This window comes from Phacochoerus africanus, chromosome X (assembly GCF_016906955.1).
Source record: "Phacochoerus africanus isolate WHEZ1 chromosome X, ROS_Pafr_v1, whole genome shotgun sequence".
NCBI classification, from domain to species: domain Eukaryota; kingdom Metazoa; phylum Chordata; class Mammalia; order Artiodactyla; family Suidae; genus Phacochoerus; species Phacochoerus africanus.
Window position 1 is genome coordinate 13,767,614 of NC_062560.1, and position 12,748 is coordinate 13,780,361.

The 12,748-nt window shown below is 37.6% G+C and overlaps 1 protein-coding gene across 3 annotated transcripts in view; it reads left to right on the plus strand.

The window, feature by feature from the left end:
* Positions 1–12,748, plus strand: part of MOSPD2 (motile sperm domain containing 2) — a 64,763-nt gene that overhangs the window by 671 nt on the left and 51,344 nt on the right. The window lies entirely within an intron of this gene.

A 12,748-nucleotide genomic window follows, 5' to 3' on the forward strand; every position in this document is an offset into this window, starting at 1 on the left:
TTCCTCTGCTGACCTTTCACCAGCAAAAATCGAGAAAATGAACCTGAAAATGGCCGTAATACTATTCACGTGTACTTAATTGGGGATCCAGATTCCTTGGATATTTTGCTTAATTGCACTTCATACAACCCAGCGTGCTATCCACAAAGTAGGCCTGCCTGTGCTGGAACTAGTTCTTACCTTTTCGTCCCACACTTGTACCTAGCAAAGTATCTGGGTGTCCAGAATTGATTTCTTGGGTGAACCTTCCGTGTCCTGATGTCATAAATACCTGAGTTGTCGGATATTTAAGTGTTGATTTCATCCTTGTATGGTAATTTTGAAAACCATGCAGGATAATTTATTATAAATATGGAGTAAATAGTCTAACCACTTAATAGCTTGCTTGTCTTTCCTGAGCCCCTGATTCCCTATCTGTGAAATTCAGATCATTAGGTTAGGCAGATTAAACAGAAGCATATATCAAAGTGTGTGGCACAGGCTTAGCACATAGTAGGCTCTCAGTATTTTGCCTCAGTAGTCGTTTTGGTTCCTGTGCAAGGAGTCCAGTTTCCACATCTTGACTCTAGTGCTGAGCAGAGGTTCCCTGAAACTTGAGACTGCCCTAGATTACATGTCAGTTGATGACCTAGAACAAATAAAGAAATCTGTTCCGAATAACTTGGTAAGTGTTTTAATCCCTCCCTGTCAGTTTTCTTCACGTCCCAAACATTGTACCAGAGAGTTGCAAAAGCACTCTGTTCACTTTTAGCCCAGAGATCTCATTTCTAATAATATAGCTACTTCCAGGAAAGACAGAATTCTGGAAGTATGTTCTATAGAAATGTAACTCTCAGAGCTGCAAGGTTTATAATATTTTAAGAAGTGACCCAGAACTTGAGCTAGTGTGCTCCCCAAGAGTTACTTACTTGTGCCCAACGGAGGAAGCAGAATAGTCAGAAATTGAGCAGTAAGTAAGATCTTAAAGGTCTCGTTGGTCCAGCCTTCTCAGTTTTCCAGTGAGAAAAGTAAGGTCTAGAGAGATTAAGTGATTTGCTCCAAGTCCCTGGTGTTAGTGGCTAGGCCAGGGCTGGCGAATTCACTGTAGTAATCTTTTGGTAACACCATCATGTCTAATTAGATTGTCACTTCTCAGCTTGAACAAACCCCTGTCGTACCTTGCCACTGTGTCTAGAATAAAAATCCCAGTTCTTTATGGTGGCTTACAGTGCAAGGCCATGCCCACCCCTCCATCCTCACTTGTTACTACTCTTCTTGCTTGGTACACTTTTCGCCACAGCCTACAGTAAGAAACATGTTATACATTGCAACCAAGTACACGCTCACATGCATACGTGACCGAAGCAAAAGTTCATTAAGGAATACTTAGGCTGGAAACCTATGGCCCCCTGATACAGTGACCCACAAAATTGACATTACAACCTACAAACATGACCCACAGTTGGAAAAACATGACCAGCCACACTGTTTCTTTGATGCTCTTCAAACAGACGGAGTCGCTTTCCTTCTCCGAACCTCTCCACTTCTCTCTGCCTAGAAGGCTCTTGACAGGTAGTGAGCACAGCCAGGTTCTCCTTTTCTTTTCCATCTTGGTTTAAATGTGTCAGAGAGGCCTTTGCCAATTATTAAATAGCCTCCCTGTCTTGTCTCCTTTCCAGCTCTTACCATAACCTGTAATTATCTGGTTCATTTGTTTACTGTCCATTTCCTGCAGTAGAATATATTTGAGTCCGGGGCAACCTGTGGGCATTGAGGGCCGGGTCTGACTCACCTCTTTGTACTTAGCACATTCTCCATACATGGTCATAGATTGAATACACCAGCGCTTAAACATACGCATATCTGTATTAAGAGTTGTCCCAACCATCTCTCCTCCCCCAACCAAATCTGGCAAAGAGTACCCCTCACAACATGTCTCATAAAGGCCAGTGATATTTCAGCGTCAAACACCGCTGGCATTAAGTGGAGGGCGGCTTTTGTCACACCTGGGTATGTGTAAAGGTATGCGGGTGAGTTATCTACATGGCCGTTGCAAATATTTTTTCACTTTTTTGCTTTTTAGGGCCACACCTGTGGCATATGGAAGTTCCCAGGCTAGGGGTCAAATTGGAGCTGCAGCTACAGGCCTATGGCACAGCTACAGCACCCCCAGATCTGAGCCACGTCTGTCACCTACACCACACCTCACAACTCCAGATACTTAACCCACTAAGCAAGGCCAGGGATCAAACCCATGTCCTCATGGATACTAGTTGAGTTCATTATTGCTGAGCCACGACCGGAACTCCACAATTTGCATGGAAAAGGAAAATGAAACTGCCTTAAAGACTTTCTCCCCTTAAAAGTTTTGGTTGTTTCCTAAAATACGGCACCAGGCAAAGGCAGAGTAGGAAACTGGTGAAAAGGGTTTTTTGATTTGCCTACATTCTCCCTTTCAAATTTACTTTTTAGAAACTAACGCAGGTGTTGAGAGCATCCACTTTCCTCCTTCCCCGCTCTTTTATTTCACCCTTTCTAGTGTGTTAACAATATTTTGTTTAGAAGAGGCTTAAGACCGACTTGAGCCAACGTGATGTTTCTCCTAAAGAAAGATATTTATTATCTGCAAGTCTATCACTTTACACCCTGGCCATACTCCAAAACCTCTTTTGGAGGCAGGTTCTTGGGAACTCCAAGCATGTTTTTGTTTCCACAGAAATTAACTTACCAATTATGGATGGATTTATAGCTGCCAAAAGAATGAAATCTAAATCCATAATTGTTGTATGCACTCCTAATGGGCCTTTTTCTTCACTTATTGTTTCTGTGAGAAATTTCATGCTGTCTCAAGTGGGAAATATTTCCCGTTCTCTCTTCCTCCTTCTTGTGGCCAAGGCAAAAGACTAATCCCTTGTGACATTAACTTACTCAGTTCCTCACATACTTATTATGTGCTTAATTCTGGAAAGAAGCGTGTCAATATTAGAGAAAGAGCCAAAGGATCAAGCCCCTTCCTGAACGACTACAGTCTAGTAGAGGCATTGAGACAGAGCTAACTATTAAAGGCAAGTTCTAGCAAGAGGAGTAAGTGCCAAAATGACTTCTGTAAGAATCAGAGACCAAGAAAAATCACATCTAGTTGGGATGACTGGGAGAGCATGGAGTTAGAAAAACTTCACAGAAAAGGTGGTGTTTCTCAGGAACTTTGGAAGGTGCTAGAACTCGGCCAGGTAGAGAATGCGATCCAGGTGGATCCAATAGTCCGAGCTGAGGTGCTGAAGTGGAAGGTAGGGGGCATGTTCAGGAAGTCACAGACGCCCACTTAGACGAGCCTTTACGAATCAACAGTGGGAATCTAGAGTGGAGAGCCTTGGACACCAAAGTGATGTGTATGTGCTTTAGTTTGAAAAGCCACTGAGAGGTTTGTGGGTCTCATTATTTTAGGTTTTATTTCTGACTCTGCAAGTATAGGAACTCATTTAAATAAATTTGGGTGATACCAAAAACAGTCCAGAAAATCTCCCATGAGCTTATCATCCAGAGAAAACTCTTCTAAGAGTGGATGAATTTTTTCTGGTATTCTATGCATAATACATAGTTAAAAGATCACTTTGGATGTAATGCATTGCATTTTTTATTGACATGATCTTATTTCTCTATTATGAAGTAAGCAATGTTTTACGTTACTACTTAATATTCAGTTCTATAAATAAAGGATTATTTGCGTATCTTTTAACTAGTTTCTTTTTGGACATGTAGGTTCTTTCTAGTTTTTTGTTAATTCAATTTTTTTTTTAGTAGTTTAGATTATTTCCTGAAGAGTCATGTCTAGAAGTAGAATTACTGGTTTTAAGAGGGTGTATATTTTAAAGACACTTTGTAATATGTGTGAAACTTTTCTCTGTAAAAGTTACACCAAGATTCATTCCCACCAGCACATATGAAAGTGTTAGTGTAACCACAGCCTCACTCATGCTAGGATCATTTCTTAACTCATGCTTCTTTGTTTCAGTTTGCATTTGATTACCACTGAGAGTAAACTTCTTTTCATATTTTTACATCTATTTTTAGTCTAAAAATTCTTTTTCATTAGTACGGTTTTTAAAATTGGTTTGGACTTTTCTTGTTGATGTCACTTTGGCTTTTTTCATTTTTTTTTTTTTTTACGTATTCAAATTACCCATTCCCAGAGTTCCCATCGTAGCACAGTGGAAACAAGCCTGACTAGTATCCATGAGGATGAGGGTTCGATCCCTGGCCTCACTCAGTGGGTTAAGGATCCGACATTGCCATGAGCTGTGGTGTAGGTCTCAGATTTGGCTCAGATCTGGCGTTGCAGTGGCTGCGGCATAGGCTGGCAGCTGTAGCTCTGATTAGACCCCTAGCCGGGAAACTTGCATATGTGGCCCTAAAAAGCAAAAAAAAAAAAAAAAAATCATTTTTGGCTTCTTCCATTGCTATTAAATAATTTTCTCCCATTCAGTAACTTTCTAGTCTTTTAATTTTAGTTTTGACTTGGCTTATTACTTTTTTATATTCTGAAATATCTTTGCAAAATGTATATCACATAAATTTAAAAACTCACATGTACTCACCACTCAGCCAAGGAAACAGAACTTTCTGTGTATCCCCAGCCCTGCCATTCATGGAGCAGCTGCTTGTCCAGCATTTGCTGTTGCTCATGCTCTTGCTTTTCATTAGATTTACCCACTTAGGATGTATTCCTCCCCAGCACTTTACTAGGTTTATTTCAAGTTCAAAAAAGAGGTAAAAGCTGAATATATTTTTCCATGAATGTAATTGATTCCTTTTTATCACTGTGTTGTAGTTCGTGGAATGAAAATACCAGTTGATGGATGTGGGGGTCTTTGTAGATTTTGTACCTAAAAAGGTACAGGGCTGCTATAAACACTCTTACACATATCTGGTGCCTAGACTCTGTGTAGGGCAGTGGTTCTCAAAGTTGGTCTAGGAGCTATATTTCCTTAAGACCATATCAAGGAGTTTAAGAGTCAAAACTATTTTACAAAGAGTAACACTGAGACATTTTCCTTTTTCACTGTCATTCCTTCACAAGCATACAGTGGCCTCTTCCCAGAGGTTACATGGCCTGTGTTGATATCATTGGTGAAGGATGATAGAATATGTGCTCGTGTGTCCTTATTGTTTAAAATTTTTCTCAGTTTAATACCAAATATAGTAACTACCAGTAAATATAACCTGTATAACCAAAAAAGCTCTTTAGAGCCTTCAGTTATTTTTAAGAGTGTAAAGGGGTCCTGAGACCAAGGAGTTCAAGAACTGCTGCTCTAGTTTGTAGCCAAGAGTGAAATGGATGGGTTGTAGAATAGGCCACATGGTCCACTTTACTAGGTAAATCTGAACTAGTTTTCAAAGTGATTGCACCCATTTTCATTTTAACCAGCAGTTTTGTGTGTCCTTACTTTTCTTTACCATAAAATCTGGCATTGTTAGTGTTTTGTTTGTTTTGTTTTGTTTTTTTAATTTTTGCCCATCTGATGAGGGTGTTGGGATCTCATTGTGATTTTAATTTGCATTTCTTTGAGCACCAATAAGATTGAGCATTTCTTTGTATCTTTATGGGGCCATTTGGTTTCCACTTATGACAATCACTTCTTCAGGATCTTCTTGGCCCTTTGTTGTTCCATAGAATCAGCTTATCATATTTCTGCAAAACAAACAAATGAAACCTTTGTTGGGATTTTGAGTGGAATTGTGTTAAATCAGAAGGTCAATTTTGGGAGAGTTGACATTGTCATGGTTAAGTCTTCCTGTTCAAGAACCTGGTACACCTATCTGCCGAACTCTTTTCTTATTGAAAGATTTACAGTTTTCGCCATAAATGTTAACCCACATTTGTTAAATTATTTCTGGATACTTTGTATGTTTTATTTTTGCAGTGGTTTAAACAGTCTCTCTTAAGAATTTATTTTCTAAATGATTGTTGCTGCTTTGTAGAGAGTACATTTGACTTTTTTACATTAATACTGGACTCAGAAATCTTACTAGCTCTTAATTAATTTTGATAATTTGTCTCTAGATTCCTTTGGGATGTCTGTGTAGACAATAATATCACCTTGAAAACATGAGTTTTCTTTCTAACTTTTGAACTTTTACAACTTTAAAAGCTTTACTTTACACCAGCTGGAAGCTTTAGAACACTCTTGAGTTGAAGCAGTGATAAAAGCCTACTTGTCATATTCCAGATCTTAGAGAGAGAGCCTGGAACACAATCTCTGTAGATAGCCTTTATCAAAAGGAAGAAGTTTCCTTCTTTTCCTGGTTTGCTAGGGGTTTTTTTGTTTGTTTGTTTTCTTTTGTTCCCATCCCAAATGAGGGTTGAATTTTTACTAAATTCATTTTCTTCATCTGTAGCACATATGTATTGTATCTAAAGAGACATTCTCTTGTTTTTTCTTTTAATCTGTTAGTATGGTAGATTATATTAATCAGGGTTTTAAAATATATTGCTGTAGTCAGCTGATATTTTGCGAGTTTTGCATCTGTATTCAAAAACTGGCCTTTAATTTTCATTTTTTGTACTTTTCTTATGTGACCTTAGCATCAAAATTACATGGGCTTCATAAAATGAGTTGAGAGTGTTTCCTCTTCTACTCACTGAAGGATATAGGCATTATGTAGTTGTAACCTGATTCCTTATATTCACCCTGCCTCCAATTTATTATTGTTTATGGTATTAGTGTTTACATACCATTTATTTGCCAATACCTTTATCATTCCTTCTTAAGTGTCAGATCTGGTATTTGAGATTGTTACTGTTTCATTTTAAGTGTAACCCTTAGATTTTCCTTTGGCAGGGTCATGGTGGTAAACTCTTAATTTTGAAAATGTCTTTATCTTTTTTAAAAAATTAAGCAATCTTAATTTTATTGCAACTAATAATTTAACCTCGAGGAATACCCACGTCTTATTAGGCTGAGGGAGACAAAGAGGTTAGAGAAGTAGAACAACTTTAGTATTGTAGATGATTTCAGAAAGGAGAATTTCAAGGACAGGAAAATCAGCAGTGAATGGAAGGAACCGCTGTAGGTAAAGGGTACATGAAACAGGAATTGTTCTTATCAGCTTCCCTCTCTGAAAAGGAAGGGTAGAAGGAAAGTGACATTTAAAATATAACTACACTACTGGATGTTTTACATAAACTCTCTAGATTATGAACCACCCAAGGGATCCGCTCAGGCTTTATTCGTCTTTGTGTCTGCAATATCTAGCTCTCTTTTCAGCTAACATTTGGTGGATGATCATCAATTAGTTCTTGTAGCTAATGAGTTACGTATTATTTCCCAAGAGAGGAAGCCTTTAAAAGATAGATAGATTAGATAGATGGACAGACAGACAGACACTTAATTCTGCTCCAGTATTCTCAAGGTCAACGTTTTAAAAGTAATCAGAATAATGGGAAGAGATCTTGAGTTTATCAGTTTTTGTCCTTGTCACACATATAAAACTACCAAGCCTCTAACGTAGTGAATATAGTATAATATTATAACTTTACATGATAGGATAGATATTTGTGCTCTTGGAACTTTTAGAAACATTCAGCACATATTAAGTCATAAAGGAAGTCCCAGAAATTCCGAAGCAGCTAGATCACGCAGACCATGTTCCCACTCCATTAAGCAGCTAAATGAGAAGTCACAATAAAAGGGTACTTAAAAACAAATCAAAAGTAAGGAAACTTAAAATAACACCTCTAAATGACCCATGAGTTAACAATTTCCCGGCAATGTGTATAATTCTTACTTCTCTTAAATAACTCATAGGTGAAAGAGGATATGACAACAGAAACTAGAGACTACTTAAAGCTGAACCAGGAGTCTTAGATTCATTTATTAGAAAACAGGGCCCAAATAAAAATCAGCAAAAGAGTCCATTCAAGAAGCTAGAAAATGAACTAGAGTAGATACAAAGAAAGTACAAGGAAAGAAGAGCAGATACTCATGGTATAGGAAAAAAAGAGATAGTAGATGTAATAAGCCTAGGCTGGCTTTTTGAAAGAACAAGTAAAATAGATAAACCTAGGATAACTGATTAAGAAGCAAGGGCAAAAGTGAAGGCATACTCTAGGACTAAAAAGCAGATCGAATTTCAGATGTGGTAGAGATTTTTAATCATGAGAGAATACAAAGACCAGCTTTATCAGAGTAAGTTAGAAGACTTAGATGAAGTAGAAAACTTTCTGAAGAAAAGGAAAATCATCCAAAAGTTGTCTCAGTAACAAGTAAAAAAACCTAACTAGATCAGTGACTATTAAAGAAATAGAATTGATGGTCATAGCCTTTTAGCACTCTCCCTGTCCCACCATCACAAAGGCACACATGTACAACATGTACACATAAGGCCCAAGTGCTTTTGTTGGTCCCAGGACTGCAAAGATAATTCACAGTCAGAAAATTCAGCAGAGGAACTAACCACATTAACAAAATGCTTCTCGTTGAAATTTTTTTTTCTGTTTTCTTCAGCTATCTTTTCTTAAAAATTTTATTGAAATATAACTGACTTGCAGAACTGTGTTAGTTTCAGATGTACAGCAAAGTAAATCAGTTATCCATATACATATATATCCATTCCTTTTCAGATTCTTTCCCCATATAGATTATTACACTGTTTTGAGTAGATTTCCCTGTGCTATACAGTAGGTCCTTGTTACTTATCTAGTTTATGTATTGTACTGTGTAAATGTCAGTCCCAGCCTCCTAATTTATCCCCCCCCCCCGCCACATTTCCCCTTTGGTAGCCATAAGTTAGGTTTCAAAATCTTTGAGTCCCTCTCTTTTGTAAGTTCTTTTGTATTCTTTTTTTTTTACATTCTACATATTTCTTCTGTATCCATTCCTCTGTTAATGGACATTTAAGTTGCTTCATTATCTTGGCTGCTGTAAATCATGCTGCAGTGAACATTGGGGTACGTATATGTTTTTGAATTATGATTTTCTTTGGATAGATGCTCAGGAGTGAGATTGCTGGGTCATATGATAGCTGTATTTGTAGTTTTTAAGGAGCCTCTATACTTTTCTCCTATAGTGGTTACACCAGCTTCCATTCTCACCAACAGTGTAGGAAGGTTCCCTTTTTTCCACACTCTCCAGCATTTTTGTTTGTAGACTTTCTGATGATGGCTATTCTGACTGGTGTGAGGTGATACCTCAGTGTAGTTGTGATTTGTATTTCTCTAATAATTAACAAGGTTGAGCATCTTTTCATGTGTTTTTTGGCCATCTGTCTTTGGATGAATATCTATTTAAGTCATCTGCCCATTTGTAATTGGGTTGCTTCATTTTTTTTTTGTCTTTTGTCATTTTTGTTGTTGTTGTTGTTGTTGTTGCTATCTCTTAGGCCGCTCCCTCGGCATATGGAGGTTCCCAGGCCAGGGGTCCAATCGGAGCTGTAGCCACCGGCCTACACCAGAGCCACAGCAACGCGGGATCCGAGCCGCGTCTGCAACCTACACCACAGCTCACGGCAACGCCGGATCGTTAACCCACTGAGCAAGGGCAGGGACCGAACCCGCAACCTCATGGTTCCTAGTCGGATTCATTAACCACTGCGCCACCACGGGAACTCCTGCTTCATTTTTAAATATAAAACTGTATGAGAAGTTTGTGTATTTGGGAGATTAATCCCTTGCTGGTCATTTCATTTGCAAATATTTTCACCCAATCTTTAGGTTGTCTTTCCAATTTTTTTATGGCTTCCTTTGCTATGCAAAAGCTTTTAAGTTTAATTAGGTCCCATTTGTTTATTTTTGTTTTTATTTTCATTACTCTAGGAGGTGAATCAAAAAAGATAGTTGCCATGATTTATGTCATAGTGTTCTGCCTATATTTTTCTCTAAGAGTTTTATACTATCTGGTTTACATTTAGGTCTTTAATCCAGTTTGAGTTTATTTATTGTGTATCGTGTTACCAAGTGTTCAAATTTCATTTTTTTTCATGTAGCTGTCCAGTTTTCCCATACCACTTATTGAAGAGACTGTTTTCTCCATTGTATATTCTTGCCTCCTTGGTTGTAGATTGACCATAGGTGTGTGAATTTATTTCTGGGCCTTCTCTCCTGTCCACTGATCTATGCTTCTCTTGTTGTTTCAGTACCATACTGTTTTGATGACTGTAGCTTTATTAAAGCTCTGTAGTATGGTCTGAAGTCAAGGAGCCTGATTGCTTCAGCTCCTTTTTTCTTTGTCCAGATTGCTTTGGCTATTCAGGGTCTTTTGTGTTTCCATACAAATTTTAAAGGTTTTTGTTCTAGTTCTGTGAAAAATGCCATTACTACTTTAATAGGTATTGTGCTGAAACTGTAGATTTCCTTGGGTATTGTAGTCATTTTGACAATATTGATTGTACCAATCCAAGTGCATGGTACATCTTGCTATCTGTTTGTGTCATCTTTGCTTTCCTTCATCAGTGTCTTGTAGTTTTCAGAATACAGGTCTTTTGCCTCTTTAGGTAGGTTTATTCCTAGGTATTTTATTCTTTTCGATGCAGTGGTAAATGGGATTGTTTCCTTAAGTTCTTTTTCTGATCTTTCATCATTAATGTATGGGAATGCAAGAGATTTTGTTCATTTTCTGTCCCACGACTTTACCTAATTCATTAATGAGCTCTAGTGGTTTTCTGGTAACATTTTAGGATTTTTCTATATCTGAAAACAATGAGAGTTTTACTCTTTCTTTCCCAGTTTGGATTCCTTTTATTTCTTTTTCTTCTTTGATTGCCATTGGTAGGAGTTTCAAAACTGTGATTGAATAAAAGTGGTGAGAGTAGATATCCTTGTCTTGTTCCTGATCTTAGCAGGAAAGTTTTTAGCTTTTCACCATTGAGAATGATGTTAGCTGTGGGTTTTCATAGATGGTCTTTATTATGTTGAGGTAGGTTCCCTCTGTGCCCACTTTCTGTAGCGTTTTTATCAGAAATGGCTATTGAATTTTGTCAGAAACTTTTTCAACATCTATCGAGGTGACCATACAGGTTTTATTCTTCAGTTTGTTAATGTGGAGTATCACATTGATTTGTTAATATTGAAGAATCTGGAATAAATCCCACTAGATCACGGTGTATGATACTTTTTGTTTGTTCATTTGTCTTTTTAGGGCTGTACCACTGGCATATGGAAGTTCCCAGGCTAGGGATCGAATCAAAGCTGTAGCTGCTGGCCTATGCCATAGCCACAGCAACAGCACATAGGATCCAAGCCACATCTACAACCTATACCATAGTTCATGGCAATGCTGAGTCCTTTACCCACTGAGCAAGGCCAGGGATTCAACCTGCCTCCTCATGGATACTGGTTGGGTTTGTTACCACTGAGCCATGACAGGAACTCCATACTTTTAATGTATTGTCGGATTAAGTTTGCTAATATTTTGTTAAGGATTTTTGCATCTGTGTTCATCAGTGATGCCTGTAATTTTCTTTTTTTGTGGTGTCTTTGTCAGATTTTGATATCGGGGTGATGGTGGCCTCATAGACTGAGTTGGGAGTGTTCCTTCCTTCCTCTGCAGATTTTTGGAAGAGTTTCAGAAGGATAGGTGTTAACTCTTCTCTAAATGTTTGGTAGAATTCACCTGTGAAGCCATCTGGTCCTGGACTTACGTTTGTTGGGAGTTTTTAAATCACAGGTTCAGTTTGAGTACTTATATTTGATCTGTACATATTTTCTGTTTTATCCTGGTTTGTTCTTAGAAGGTTGTACCTTTCTAAGAATTTGTCCATTTCTTCTAGGTTGTCCATTTTATTGGCCTATAGTTTCTTGTGGTAATCTCTTACGATCCTTTGTATTTCTCTGAGGTCAGTTGTAAGTTCTCCTTTTTTCATTTCTAATTTTATTGATTTGAGCCCTCTCCTTTTTTTTCTTGATGAGTCTGGCTAAAAGTTTATCAACTTTGTTTATCTTTCCAAAGAATCAACTTTTAGTTTCACTGATCTTTTCTTTTGTTTTCTTTATTTCATTTATTTCTGCTCTGATCTTTATGATTTCTTTCATTTTACTAACTTGTGTTTCTTTGTTCTTCTTTCTCTAGTTGTTTTAGGTGTAAGGTTAGGCTATTTATTTAGGATTTTTCTTGTTTCCTGAGGTGAGATTGTATTGCTATAAGCTTCCCTCTTAAAACTGATGTTGCTGCATTCCAGAGGTTTTAGATCTTGGTATATCTTCATTGTTGTTTGTCTCTATGTATTGTTTTATTTCCTCTCTAATTTCTTCAGTGATCCATTGGATAGCACACTGTTTAGTCTTGAGGTGTTTGTGTTTTTTGCAGTTTTTTCCTTGTAGTTGATTACTAGTCTGTGGTCAGAAAAAATGCTTGGTATGATTTCAATTTTCTTAAATTTACTGAGACTTGATATATGGCCCAAGATAGGATCTGTCTTGGAGAATGTTCTGTGTGTACCTGAGAATAATGTATATTCTGCTGCTTTTGGATGGATGTTCTATAAATATCAATTAAATCTATGTGGTCTATTTTGGATGGATGTTCTATAAATATCAATTAAATCTATGTGGTCTAATGTTGTCATTTAAGGCCTGTGTCTCTTTATTGGTTTTCTATTTGGTTGATCTGTCCATTGATGTATATGCGGGGTTAAGTCCCCCACTATTATTGTGTTACTGTCAATTTCTCCTTTTATTGATGTTAGCAGTTCCCTTGTATAATGTGGTGTGCCTCTGTTGGGTACATACATATTTACTCTTTTTATATGTTCTTGGATTGATGATTTGATCATTAGG